This window comes from Barbus barbus, assembly GCF_936440315.1.
Source record: "Barbus barbus genome assembly, chromosome: 15".
Classification (NCBI taxonomy): Eukaryota; Metazoa; Chordata; class Actinopteri; order Cypriniformes; family Cyprinidae; genus Barbus; species Barbus barbus.
In genome coordinates, this window is record NC_136743.1 from 16,578,699 (window position 1) to 16,592,685 (window position 13,987).

The window sequence follows — 13,987 nt, forward strand, 5'->3', positions numbered from 1 at the left end:
ATCAATTTAATGTATCCTTGCTGAATAAAAGTATTATGATCCAGAAAAAAAATCTCATTGATGGATATATGTTTTATTAGATCGTTGATCTAAATGGATTTTCTTCAGCACTATTAACACCAAAGGCTTATTGTGGCGATAAAATTGTTGTTTTAGAAAAGGGCAACATTCAAAGTAAGCTTTCTTAACCACACTTTATTCCTTTGGTCATCTTTTGCATTTTCACTCTGCTGGTTTGGGAATAAAAGGACATATTTCTCTTCAGGAACACCTCCTCCTCTTCTGCGCAAACATTTAGGTAAAGCTAATGTTTTCTTTTGCAAGCATAAAACCCAGTAAGGAGCGATAACATCATACTGAGAGGAGTTCAAGAGGTGTAGGAGACAAGCAAAACAGTGGGTTACAGATATTTAGTGAGAAAGATTTATTAAATTAATAAACTTTGCCCTCTTAGGATACAAGAGGGAAGCTGTGATATATTTATTTCATTCCTGTGGTTATTATTTTCCTAAAATACTGGTGCTATAAATGTATTAAAGGACAGAATACAGAGCCACCTTGCCTTAGTTCAAGTAGGGCCAATGCTTGTACTTTGCAGAAGTTGCTGCTGACTTGCCCAGTTTCTGTCACAGAGATCTGCAAGGAAGGAGGGTGGTAGGTTACCATGGAAACCCAGGATATTTCATGTCTGTAAGCCACCTAGGGATCAATGACATATTAAACTCAAAGACCATTCAGCAAACTAAGGGTATTAATAGTACCCCAACTTCTATCCAGTGTCCTCTACAGCTGCAATAATTTGTAGTTACACAAAAAGATAAAAAAGAGAAAGATAATTTATTGATCTCTGAGGGGAAACTGTGTAATTTATTCTGCTGATCATCATACAAGATGGTTAGAAGATAGAATGTGAGTGTAAGTCAATGCAGTCACTCCCTTTTTAGTATCAAGACTTTGATTCTGATGTCTTATACACACAATGTCATGCTGTGTTTTTCTCTCATTTAAGCAGACAATATTGCATCAAACAAAATGCCTTTCCGTTTTTCTAACAACTGTGAGGATGGAAAACTGAAAGAGCCTCACAATGTACAAATACAGCAAATCAGCTCGAATTAAAATAGATTACAAACAGACAATCCATCCTTATTACCCAGACCAAGGAGAATAGATTGATTAGATCTAAATGAAGGAAGGAGGAGACATAAACACCTATAAAATCTAGATTAACAAATATTGCACAGTTGCTGTAATCATAATCAAATGAGTTGGATTTTATTTCAACATTGTTGTGAAATGAATATGTAAAAATCATATATAGCACCTTTAAAAATCATAAAAACTTTAGAGTACAAAGTGATTAAACCATGTTTTGATGCACTGTAAGAAACTCTTACGTTTATTTATTTTTTTCCTCACCCTCCTCAAATCATGGAACAGAAATGACATTGTTTGATATTGTATATAATAAAAATGCACTATAAATATCATTGCTTTTCTAAACAGCTGCATTCAACTTACGGGAAGGAATAGCAGTGGGTGCAAATTTTGCTGATTAAAATGTATTTTGTTTCAGTCCTGATCAGTTTCAGGGTTGCTGGACTGAAGCAAAGCATATAGCAAAAAGGCACACTAGCTGATAAAGAGGTGATTTATCATTTAAATTGAGGTCATAGATAACTACTTGATCTTGCTTTGAGAATGTACATGCTGGAAATAGCATTAATAACAATAATGCACAGATTTGATTTCTGAAGCGTATTTCTTATTTCTCAAAATCAGTAGAATTCCAGCAGTCCTGCTAATTTTTTCTCTATCTGCAGGATTAACGCAACGGGGGAGGCATATGAAATTACAGACGGGATTAACATTCACATTGTCTGTTTTACCTTGGTACAACCTTGATACTTTTGAAAATAATCTTCATAATAAATGCATTTAACAGCATTTTCATGAAAGTGTCTGCTCACATATAGCAGCTATACTCATAATAAAGATTTACCAGAAACCTACTCTTGCGATCCTACATGTTTTATGTTAGATGCATGTCACCCCTGCACTTACAAATAAATTGAACTTGTCCATCACAAGATTTGAAAGATTCTGCCATTTTTATTGGTGGAACCTCCAAATTGAACTATGATTTATGATGCAGTCCAATGTAATCTCATTTATAGAGGAATGTGGACCAGCTTTAACACCCTTTTCACAGTTTTCTTCAAGCTAAATGTCATGAAATGGCAGCTGTCATATTTATAGCGTCAGATGTATGCTTTTGCTAATTCAGCATTCATTTTGCTTGTACAGCTAGCAGGAAGCTTGTTCATATTAACTGATTTTTTTTATCATATCTTCTCAATATCTAGTAAAGTCATTTTTCTTGTTAGTCAGCTGATGCAAGTACAATCAACAGACAGTAAAAAAAGGGCAATAAAAATTGTTGATAAAATTAAATGAGTTTAATCAATCATAACTAAAACAAAAAATGAAGGTAAAAAGTGAAATGATTGAGATATATCTCATTAATCATTCAAAAGAGAGGGATCTGTGTTGCCAAAGCATCTCAAGAGAAGAAACCCAGTTATCATGCAGTTATCATACTATATCATGCATTTGCATGGTAAATACATCATAAGCAATAGCAAATAACTAGACTTTTAGGGGAACCTGAGAGTAACTAGATGTTGTAACATATTAAAGATAAAAGTGTTAAAGCATGTACTGATACATATATACATATGCATATGATGAAACAAAACATAAACAATCAACGTAAAAACCTAACTAAAACAAAAACACATAAAGGCAACTGACAAGTATTTTATGAACATAATCAGCACAACAGACTGCATTCATAGTAAAGGCACTGGTGGAGCAGCAATTCACTTCGGTCAACAGAACTCGGTTTTCATTTTACCAGTGTATAATTAACCTATAAATGGCCTGAGGTCAAATCATGATTACTGTATTTTATCAAATGGTAGTGGTGCTGCTCGGCTTCATGCTTAAATGGTGCTTTATCTGTGTGAAAGCTTGCAGTAAAGCATGATGCAATATCGTCTGTAGCCTAGTTTGTACAATGTCTAGCATATTTTATTCATTCAACTCTCAGGTGACTGTAGAAACCCACTTAGAGTCTGACTCCTCATACAAAACCTCAGACAGAGGAAGAGTGAAGATATACCCACATGCATTGCCACATGTGATACAATAGCCCACTGCTATATTGAAAGCTTGATAACACTGTTTGGACTTGATGAGCAGCACTGGACGGCACAGTATCAAGGTTTCCTGCATTGAAATGGCTTTTGATTGGCCAAAATGGATAGGTTATATTATATATATCCTTCTAATACAGTAGATCTTTAGCAATTGTTGAATTTGAAAGAAGTCCAGTGAGTATGAAATGTGAAAGCTCATTTTTTTGTTCTGGCGATATTTTTTATCCTTCAGGCTAGCATGTTATGCACCAACTGTATCTTTTTTCATATTCCAAGGACTTTTTCAGTCAACAACTTTATAATTGGACCATATTTGCCCAACTATAAGAAGCAAATGCATCGACATCCACTGCAATTTGCTGTCATTCAGCATTTGTTAGTACTCTTACAAAAGAACAATAACACTCACCTAAACCTCAACACAACCTAGTTTTACAATCTGTTCTACTTCTATTTTTGTGAGCTTTTGAACGTAAATATCCTACCGTACTGTGTAGTGGATATAATGGACACACTCACAAAGCAGTTGGCACCAATTGTAAATCTGGGCCTTTGAGGAATCTTATAGTATGTGAGTTAGATTAATTAGATACTACATATAATGTAATAGGAAAGTGTAAAGTGTAACACATTTTATTGTTGGAGAGTGCAAAAAAAGTGCAAAGGATTATCTAACTATCTAAAAAAATGTGTACAGAACAAAGTTCTGTAAAAATATGCAGGAAGTATGTGATATGTGTAAATATGTGCAAGTAGAAAAGTTTGGATATTGGGACATTCCCAGTGTCTTGTTTGAGTCAATCATTTACTCAATTGACCTTTTTTGCTAATGTTCCCATTTAGTTATGAAAGTTATAAAAGCATCATTTCTGAATGTTCTCTGAACATTCAAATCAAATTTTTAAGTGTTTTAATTTATATATAGGGTAAAGTATATAATTATAACAAGTATAATTATAACAAGTATAATTTGTTTGACGTAATGGTGCTTCATATAACATCATCCAAAGAAAGAAGTGTTAATGATAAATCCCCTGTGATATTTGTACTGGCTACTGTCAAGTCAAGTCAAGTCACCTTTATTTATATAGTGCTTTTAACAATACAAATTGTGTCAAAGCAACTGCACAATATCAAATAGGAAAATAGTGTGTCAATAATGTAAAATGACAAGATTAAACACTCAATTTTCAGTTAAAGGCATTTCATTATTGAATTCAGTAATGGCATCTTCCAGCTCAGTTCAGTTTAAATACTGTCTGTGCAATCATGTCGACGATATCGCTGGAAATGAAGTGTCCCCAACTAAGCAAGCCCGAGGCGACAGCGGCAAGGAACCAAAACTCCATCGGTGACAGAATGGAGAAAAAACCTTGGGAGAAACCAGACTCAGTCGGGGGGCCAGTTCTCCTCTGGCCAAACGAACCAGCAGTTTGTTCCAACTGCAGCAAAGTCAGATTGTAAGGGCTCAACTGGTTCCAGTGGTCTTTTCCCGATGGCTGTCTAGGTGGCGGGGTCTTCACTGGGTATCTGTCTCTGGGGCTCATCTAGGTGTCCTGGTCTCCGCTGACGTTCAGGGTTGTAGAGGTCGTCTCTGGGTGCTGATCCACCATCTGATCTGGATACGAACTGGATCTGGTGACTGCAGTGACCATCTGAGCTGGATACGGACCGGATCGGGTGGCTATGGTGACCTCGGAATAAAAGAGAAGCAGACTAATATTAGCGTAGATGTCAATCTTCTTACGATGTAACAAGTACATTGTGTGTTATGGGAAATGTTCCCTGTTCCGGTTGACCTAGTTAATGCAGCCTAACAATCCTTTAACGGATTTGAATATTAGAAGCGTATTAGTGTGTTATGTGTACGCCAGGTTAAAGAGATGGGTCTTTAATCTAGATTTAAACTGACAGAGTGTGTTTTTCAGAACTGCACTACCTCTCTTGAAAAGAGGTTTTAGTATTGAAAAACCGCATCTAAAAGCTGCTGCGAGAAATATAGCTAGCGATGTTGTAACCACAGCCCTATCGAAATCGTATAACGATAACAACAACAACGGTCAAAACAGTAACGGGTAAATGGTTATGGTTGAGTGCGGCTGCGTAGGGGTAGTGTCCGTGTGAAGAAAGCTAAACGTAGCAGTAAGAAGCGTACGATCGCAAAAAGTTCGCGAAGCCCCCGAGCGAAACGTGTGAAGAAAACTGTCCGGGGTAAAAGGCCGCGCAACACAATTTTCTAAACCATATCTCTATTCCATAATATGTCGGAGGAGTGTATTAAATGCGAGTTAGATTTATTTACCGTACCTATGACTCAGACGTCTATTGAAAAAAATACCTACGTCGAAATACCAACTCTATCAGCAATAACGGATTCGTCGCTGCAAGAATTTTTTATTGCGGGTACAGGATTACATCGATCTAAATAACACACTGTTATATATACGGATCAAAATAACCAGGCCAGATGGCAGCGATATTGCAGGCGGCGCACCTGTCGGTTTAATAAATTACCCCGGTGCGTGTATATTCTCGCAGGTAGATGTTTCTCTAGGCGATCGTCTGATAACACAGAATTCTAGCACTTATCCTTACAGGTGTTTGATCGAAGCGTTGATAAATTTTGGAAAAGATACCCTCGAAAGCGTCTTTTCAGCTGGTTTGTTTTACAGAGATACACCGGGTCACATGGACTCTACTGACCCCGCAGGGGGAAATACGGGGTTAATGAAGCGAGCGGGGTTTTCCAACGCTAGCAATGTTGTAGAATTACTAGCCCCCATTCATAGCTACATTTTCTTTCAAGAAAAAATTATGTTGAACGGTGTAGATATAAAAATACGGATGACGAGGGGTAAAGACGAGTTCTGTCTGATGCAAGATGATGCTACCGCTTATAAACTCAATATCGTATCAGCATCTCTTTTCACCGTTAAAGAATTTACTGGCTATGCTTATTTTTAATACTGATCCGTCCACAGAACCGGGTCAACACTGGGCAGCCATCTACATAAACACCAACGCGTTAGTTGTTTTTTCAAGGATAATGGAGCTGTTTTTTCAAGGATAATGGATTCAATGGATAATTCAAATCATTTATCTGATCTGGCCATCCAGATCAGCTGGTCACTGCAGCCACCCGCATCCAGTCCGTATCTAGATCAGACGGTGGATCAGCACCTGGAGATGACCTCTACAGCCCTGAACGTCAGCGGAGACCAGGACAACTAGATGAACCCCAGAGACTGATCCCCAGTGAGGACCCTGTCTCCTAGACGGCCATCGGGACAAGACCACAGCAACCAGATGAGTCCTTTGCATGAGTCATTTTGCAATCTGACTCTGCTGCAGCCTAGATTTAAACTGGTGATTTTGTCTGGCCAGAGGAGAATGACACTATTTCGACACACTATTTCCCCATCTAAATACTGTAAAGCTGATGTAAAGCCACCCAGCTTTATATCAAGCTGATGTAAAGCTGCTTTGACACAATTTGCATTGTTAAAAGAGCTATACAAATAATAGTGACTTGACTTGAAGTCAGCTAAAATGGGCCATGTTTTGGTAAATGACTTATAATACCATCAACTAAGCTATGAATGAGGTCTCTTAAATATCTCTCATGGGTCTCTTAAATATTTTAATATTTTTTAAATGTGAAAAAGTATAAAAGTTTTTAAATTATGAGAGTTGGAGTATCAGCAGGTTACTTCTTGAGCCACGGCACAACATTCAGGTAAAATGGCCCATCTGTTCAGTTAAAATGGGCTAATATAAAAAGAGAACAACACAGGTAATTTCAGCTTAAATCATTTTATTTTTAACAGTAAATTGACTCTATTGTCTTTAGTGTGCCATAGCAAGACTATAAATGTATTTCATTTAATAGAAAGTTGAATGAATATTTTAATTAAACAATGCAATTAAAAATGAACTGATCATGTTGTATAGGTGTGTGCTCTGTGCATTGGTGTCTTTTGTGTGCCTGTATGTGTGTATGCTTGTATTTTTTTAAAGACTGTTAAGATTTTAAATGGATACATATCTACAGTAGGCCTATAAACCTATTTTCACCCTCAATATCTGTCTAAAAGTGTGTGTGTGTGTGTGTGCAGAATAGATGGTGGCTCATTTTAGCTTAACCAGCCATTTCTACCAAAAATTGCCTTTTTCACAAAAAATTTAGTTTCTTTTATAAATTAAACTTTTTCATTTGAAAGAGCATGTCAAAACATTGTTCATAAACTTTTGCTTTGCTGGTAAGCATACTCATAATTGCTTTAGTACCCTTATTAGTGATTAATTAAATTTTCTATGTCAGGCTCAATTACCTTACAACTTCACTGACAAGTTTCATGTCACACTCTGCCCTGCCTGCCTTAAAAGACTCAGACCAATAAAAAATATTGTCACATGTCAACAAATGTTGAAGCAACAATGCAAGATCAGTTATTGTGATTTTCTGTAAAAATTTAAAGAGATATGATGCTACACTGTACGTTACTTTTGAATGTTCTCTGAACGTTCTGAAACAAGTAGCAACATTCAAAAAATGTTCAATGAATGTCCAAATAAAACATTTCAGAGAACAAAAAAAAAGCTGAATATTTTATTCAGCATTGATTCATTTGAATAAAACACAGCTACTGTGTGTTGCTTGGAGATGCACAATGATATAATTCCATTTTAAATTCGCTAGAAGATATTTTCATCAATGAAACAAAAATAGACATATCAATAGTAGCTAGTTGTTTATTGAACTATTGAAATTCGAAACAACAACCATTTAAACTATGCAAAGGTTTAAACATAAGGCCCTGAATGGGAAGCAAAATATCTAGAGTAGCAGTTAACAGGTTGGTTCATTCATAATATAGTACCTGTCAGTGTTGGGAGTAACGCGTTACAAAAGTAATGTATTACAGTAACGGATTACTTTTTGATGTAACACAGTAGTGTAAGGCATTACAACTCAATTTTCAGTAATATTTTACTCAGTACATGTTCAGTTACAACACACTTTTAGACTAAAATTTTTTTATTTTTAAAATTTTTGAAACTATTAGACTTTTTATGTCCCTAGGGCCGGGCTTCGGGGCAATATTCAAGTCATAGTATAGTTCAGAGGCGGGCCGGGCCTCGGGCCTGTTTTACTTCACTTCACTTCTCCTTATCTTTATATTTTAGACATCTGTCAATTATTGATGAAAAACTTGCCGCGCTGGTGGAAACAACATGAGTCCGTGTTACCGCGACTGTCAAGAGTGGCTTGACGGTGTTTAGTGTCCCGCAGCAGCAGCGCAGCTGAAGAGTTCTGCGTTCAAATACACACAATAAAGCAAAAGCCCCAGCAAAAGTAATTACCATGAATGTGTCTGGGAGAAATAGTAAGGATTGGCCATCTCCTCATTAGACGCGCCTTTAGAGAGAAGTGCATCTTCATGGATAACGATAATATTAAATAGTTTTTGTTTTCGTTTTTATTTATTTCGTAAGTAGTAATTTAAAGCTTTCTATAGATATATTTATCATGTCTGTGAGGCATGTAGTCGCTGACTTTAGGTTCATTTTTGGGAAGCGCTCCTGTTCAAGATAAAAGCAGACGTTTTGTTGATATTGTGAGTGCACACAAATAAAAGTAGACCCTTTACAGTTCAGAATGATGTATTACTCTTACCTTTATGATCAAAAATTACGCCGTAAGTTGTTTCCATTGAAAATAAATTGCAATTGAAATGTGCTGCGGCAGGCTGAAGGGTTAACGGCCGACTGCTCTTTTCCAGTGGGGGGTTTCTCTCTTGCCTTTTCCCTGTAGTAAAGCAAGCTGAGCACTGGTCAGGGATGCCCACTGGCTCTCATTAAGAGATGCCAAATCATTATGGATCCCTTCCCTTCCTACAAAGCTCCCCTAAACCTCTGGCGGCTCACGGCAGTGAGCTATCATTAGCAGATGACAAACCCCATTAGAGTGCCCCCTCTTTGGGCTGGAGTGGATCTGACAAGCCCTCTTTAGCCTTCAACCAGTTCAAAAGCACAAAAAAATGCATAAAAATTATTTTTTAGTAAATACACTCACATAGAAACTCAACAACATTGAGATATTTACACACTATCACGTATGCACATAGCCTGGCTTATATACCCACCTTATTTTTAACAAAAGTGTGCTGCAATTTGTACTTCTGGTCTTCTGCTTCCAGTTATTTTAGCAGTGCAAAAAAAGAATGATATGCTGCTTGATATTGCAAACTAGTATTTCCAATGATTTTAATTAATTATCTTATTCGGTAACACTTTATTTTAAGGTGTCCTTGTTACACGTTACATGTACTTACTAAAGTATTAGCACAAATGTATGCATAATTACATGCAATAACCCTAAACCAAACCCTAATCCGAAACCTAGTAAGTACATCTAATTAATTAAAGAGGTCCTATTATGCTCTTTTACAAAGTCATGATTTTGTTTTGGGGGGTGTACTAGAACATGATCTCATGCCTGGGACAAACAGCTCGATTAGTTCCGGGTTTGATGAAGGCCAGCCTTCCGAAAAACGACATGTGTTGTGATTGGTTAGCTGTCCCAGTGCGTTGTAACATTCTAACGTTATAACATATTGCAGTGAAACAATTATACAGTTGAATTTATTTATACCATAGTCCCACAGACTTACACTATTTGTGGGGGCATATATAGGGTAGAGTGGGGGACAACACCCCCCTTAAGGAAGTTTTTCTCTTTGAAACAAAAGTCAAATGTGTTTTTTTAACAAAAGTCAAATTAATTAGAAGTCAAAATTATCATTGTTTTAGTGACAATGACATAAATTATAAACCAAGTATGAAAAATGTCCAGAGTTTTCATGCTATTAGATTTTTAACAAAAATTAAATATGTGCCAAGGGGGCATTTTACAAAACGCCCCCATGGGTGGGGTAAAATGCCCCCCAGTCTGACAAAGCAATTTGCTTTAAACCTTTACAGCAAAATCAGAGTAAAGGCAGCTTTAGATTACAATAAAAAAAAAAACAATATAATCAATAACTATGAATTACAAAATTATAATATCTTATTTGATAAAATAATTGTTAGCTGATGCTAACTGGCTAGCTAATTAGCTACCTGATGCTAACTTGAAGTAATTTTTAAATATAAAGTCCAAATATTTTTAGTCAACCAACTATTTAGAATACATTTGATGGAAAAACAATTTGATGTTCAGAACAGAATAACTACAGTAATTGCCCAGTGCCCCTGTGGGCGTTTTACCCCACAGACTATGTTTATGAAAAAATGTCATTCAGAATGTCATTCTGAAAATATAATTATATTTTTATTATATAACACGTACTCCCTATCTACAGGCCTTACTGTTCTCATGTCATATATAACTGTGATGTTCTACAAAACAACTGTCACATTACACTGAGCATGGGAATGAGGAGACCAGGAATTCTTCCAACGAACAGACTTTATCTCAGAAAGGTAGGGAACACAGGCAGGCAGGAACATACACTTATGTAGACAGAATGACATATAACAGCGGACACTGAAGACAGGAAAACACAGGACTTAAGTAAGAGAACTAAATGAGGAGTAAACTAGATAATTAACCAAACACAGCTGGATTCAAATCAACATAATCAGGACAGGAACAGGAAACTAACCAAATAAGGAAATAGAGGGAAGGAAGGCACAAGGAGAGCAAAACAAAACACAAGACAGGACAAAGGTCTGACAACAACAAGCTTTAAAACATTTTTTTTTCTTACTGCTGAAAATTAGATCATTTACTGTGAAATCCGGTACATCACCAGTGTAAGGTTCATGGTGAAAACTTCTACATTACTCTTGTCAACGTAGTCCATAGTTACAACAAAAATTTATCTTGACATTATCTTGAGGTTATTTTGGGAAAAACAGTAGGGGGCGTTTTCCCCCACTCTACCCTATGCAAATTCATTATCTGCCAGCGGGAGCCTCTGCTGGAGTGGTAGAGATCAAGGTTTCCCCGATAACGCTGTATTTTAATGATATCACAAATACGGAAAACAACGCTGTAGTCCAAACGAGCTGTTCGTTGTAGTTCTTGAAAAAGGAATATCTCCCTTTGGAGTGGACTTTGAGATTTGTAACTTTGTAGGTATTTTTATGCCCAAACACACTACACACTGACTAAAATTCAAAAATTGAAAAAGCATTATAGGACCCCTTTAATATTACTCAGTACTTAAATGTATAATTACACTGTAACAAGGACACAAAATAAAGCGTAACCTCATGTTCATAAACACGCTGGTTTGTAGTGCAAATAGTTTTACCATTTACTACGCTTATTATTCTTGTAGCAGAGCAGATAATGAAATGGAGGTCTTATACATTCACAGAAAATAGCTTACTTCCGTGTTGCAAAATAAGGTGGAGTCATGCAGTACATAAGAACAAGCAGGGTTTTTTCTTTAATTCCTTTATTTTTGGTACTAGCTTTTTAAACTACTTTTCCATAGAAGTTGACATGGCAAATGGTACAATCATTAGGTGTGGATTTTGAATTGTGAAACTGTCTTTGTGCAGTATGTAATAAATCAATGCATTAAACTCTGTCTGCCTGCTTTATTTTAAAGCTTGTAGATCGAAAACCTTGTTAAGGGGAGTTTGGGGTCTTTTCCATTTGGAATGCTTTGACTTTACAGTCCCACCCTGACAGCCCTCCACCCTGCACCAGGTTTTAATTAGAGCTATTTTGTCTGGACCAATACACTAGCTTTCTCAGTCCCCGCAAAGTCTTGCACGCCTACTAATTTAAAGAGATCTTGATGCCTGCGGGACTTTTATATCCTTCCAGGCAGGAGTGTGCAACGCATGCCCACTTTCATGTGGAAAACTTCACATGTGACAAAGAGACTTAGCTGCTAGTAATGTCGCCATTATTGAACCTCAGAGAGGTTTTCAAATGGGCCCTCAGACAGTATCGGTCTGTTTGAGCCTGGCTTCAAGTGTGCGCAGCAGCTGTGTACAGGCTAACCCTGAACCAATAAAGACCGTGAAGCCTTGTGTGCGCACTTTGTGGTTGTGTGCGTGTATGTGATGAGAGAGGGGGACTTGCAAGGCTTAATGCACAGCTGGGGTAAATTCACTCCAGGGGCAATAGCGAAGAAGGCCTGCTGTTGCCAAAGTGAAATGCATGGAGAGCCTGTGCAATGAAGTGTGCTTCCATTGTCTGGAAGTAGGGCAGTGGCACAATGAGGCCTGGACCTGAGAGACCATCTCACCTTGGCTAGAGAAAGCTGTTATGCTACAACCAGGCAATTCGCACCAAATATTTGAGAGTGTGTCTGGGAAACGATTACCTTTATTGTGTCCTGCAATGCTTTGGAAAAAGCAATCTTGTTAGTAGGCTCACTGGCATTTTTAATGTGCTGAAATATGTAATGACAATGTACAGTCAGTTGATCATTATCTCAAAACCACGATGCAGAGCCTGAAGGAATTTATTTTGTGATAATGAATGGCTGACTGTACTTATTATTCAGCTATTCACTAAATAAATGAATATGTGCACATGAAATACCGACTTTAAATATTTGTTTTATTATTTACGCTATAGTACATTACAAGTCGGCATAAATCGAGTCGAACACCATCATTTTTGCGTCAGAAACAATAACTGAGATGGTACAAGCTGTGTTTGTATAAAATGAGTTTGAGATGTGATACGACAGATATGAAAGTAGCACTTGTTTCAGTTTAGTTATTTTTATCAAAAGCACAGGGGCGACCCTTTGTAACTTGTGCAAGGCTTCCGGTGTCAGCCACTTCGTTATATTTGTTGTACATGAACATTCTGTTATGTTGCTTGATGTTGCATGTATTAATTTCTTATCGTAATCTTGAACAAACTGGTTTGTTGTGCAAATATTGTTAGCATTTATTGCACTTTGTTTTTCTTCTATTTATTTACCTATAGTGACTAATGAATCAGAAGTCTCATAGGAAGTAGCCTACTTCAGTGTTGAAATGTAATGTGTTAAAATATTAACATAAAGATATAGCATTCTTATGGGCAGCTGCTAACAGTAGGAAATATTTGACTGCTGAAATCTGCAACTGACCACTCAATAAGAAGAAGGCTATTTCAGAGAGTAAGCATATAAGGAAAATACAATGAACATTTATATTTAAAACATCTGGTTGAATAACTAAAAGAAAATAAAGTTGAAATTATACTGAAAATCAAAAGATAACCTCTATCAGAATGTCTATTTCCCCAGTGCATTGCCCCACTTTCAGAGGACTTGCTCATTCTCCTGGGGGTCACCTTCACACTATAGCATAATCACGCATGGCAGGTAGACATTGTCATCAGTGGAAACCCGGGTCATGCCATCACAATTGAGTGACAACTACATTTGTTTCACTGCTTCTCTTATCTCTGCTTCTCCATCATAAATCACCGGGGTTTATTTCTTTCTTTTCTGTGGCCTGTCTGTCCACCCACTCAGCCCTGTGTTCTGGTCACCTCATGGGTTCAGAAAAAAATTAACTTGGAGGATGGGAAATAAGTCAGAAAATTAGTCTGTGTTATCTCAGTAGGATAGTGCAAGATTGTTTTGGCCAACTACATGGAGCTTAAATTCTAGATGCTGTCTGTCACTATAAAACCATGAGATGGCCAGTGAATCACACTTTTTCTTTCTCATAATGTTTGAAAAGTTGTTTTATGAAGGAAGATTGGTTTGGAAATACAATTACAAGGTTTTAAGAAG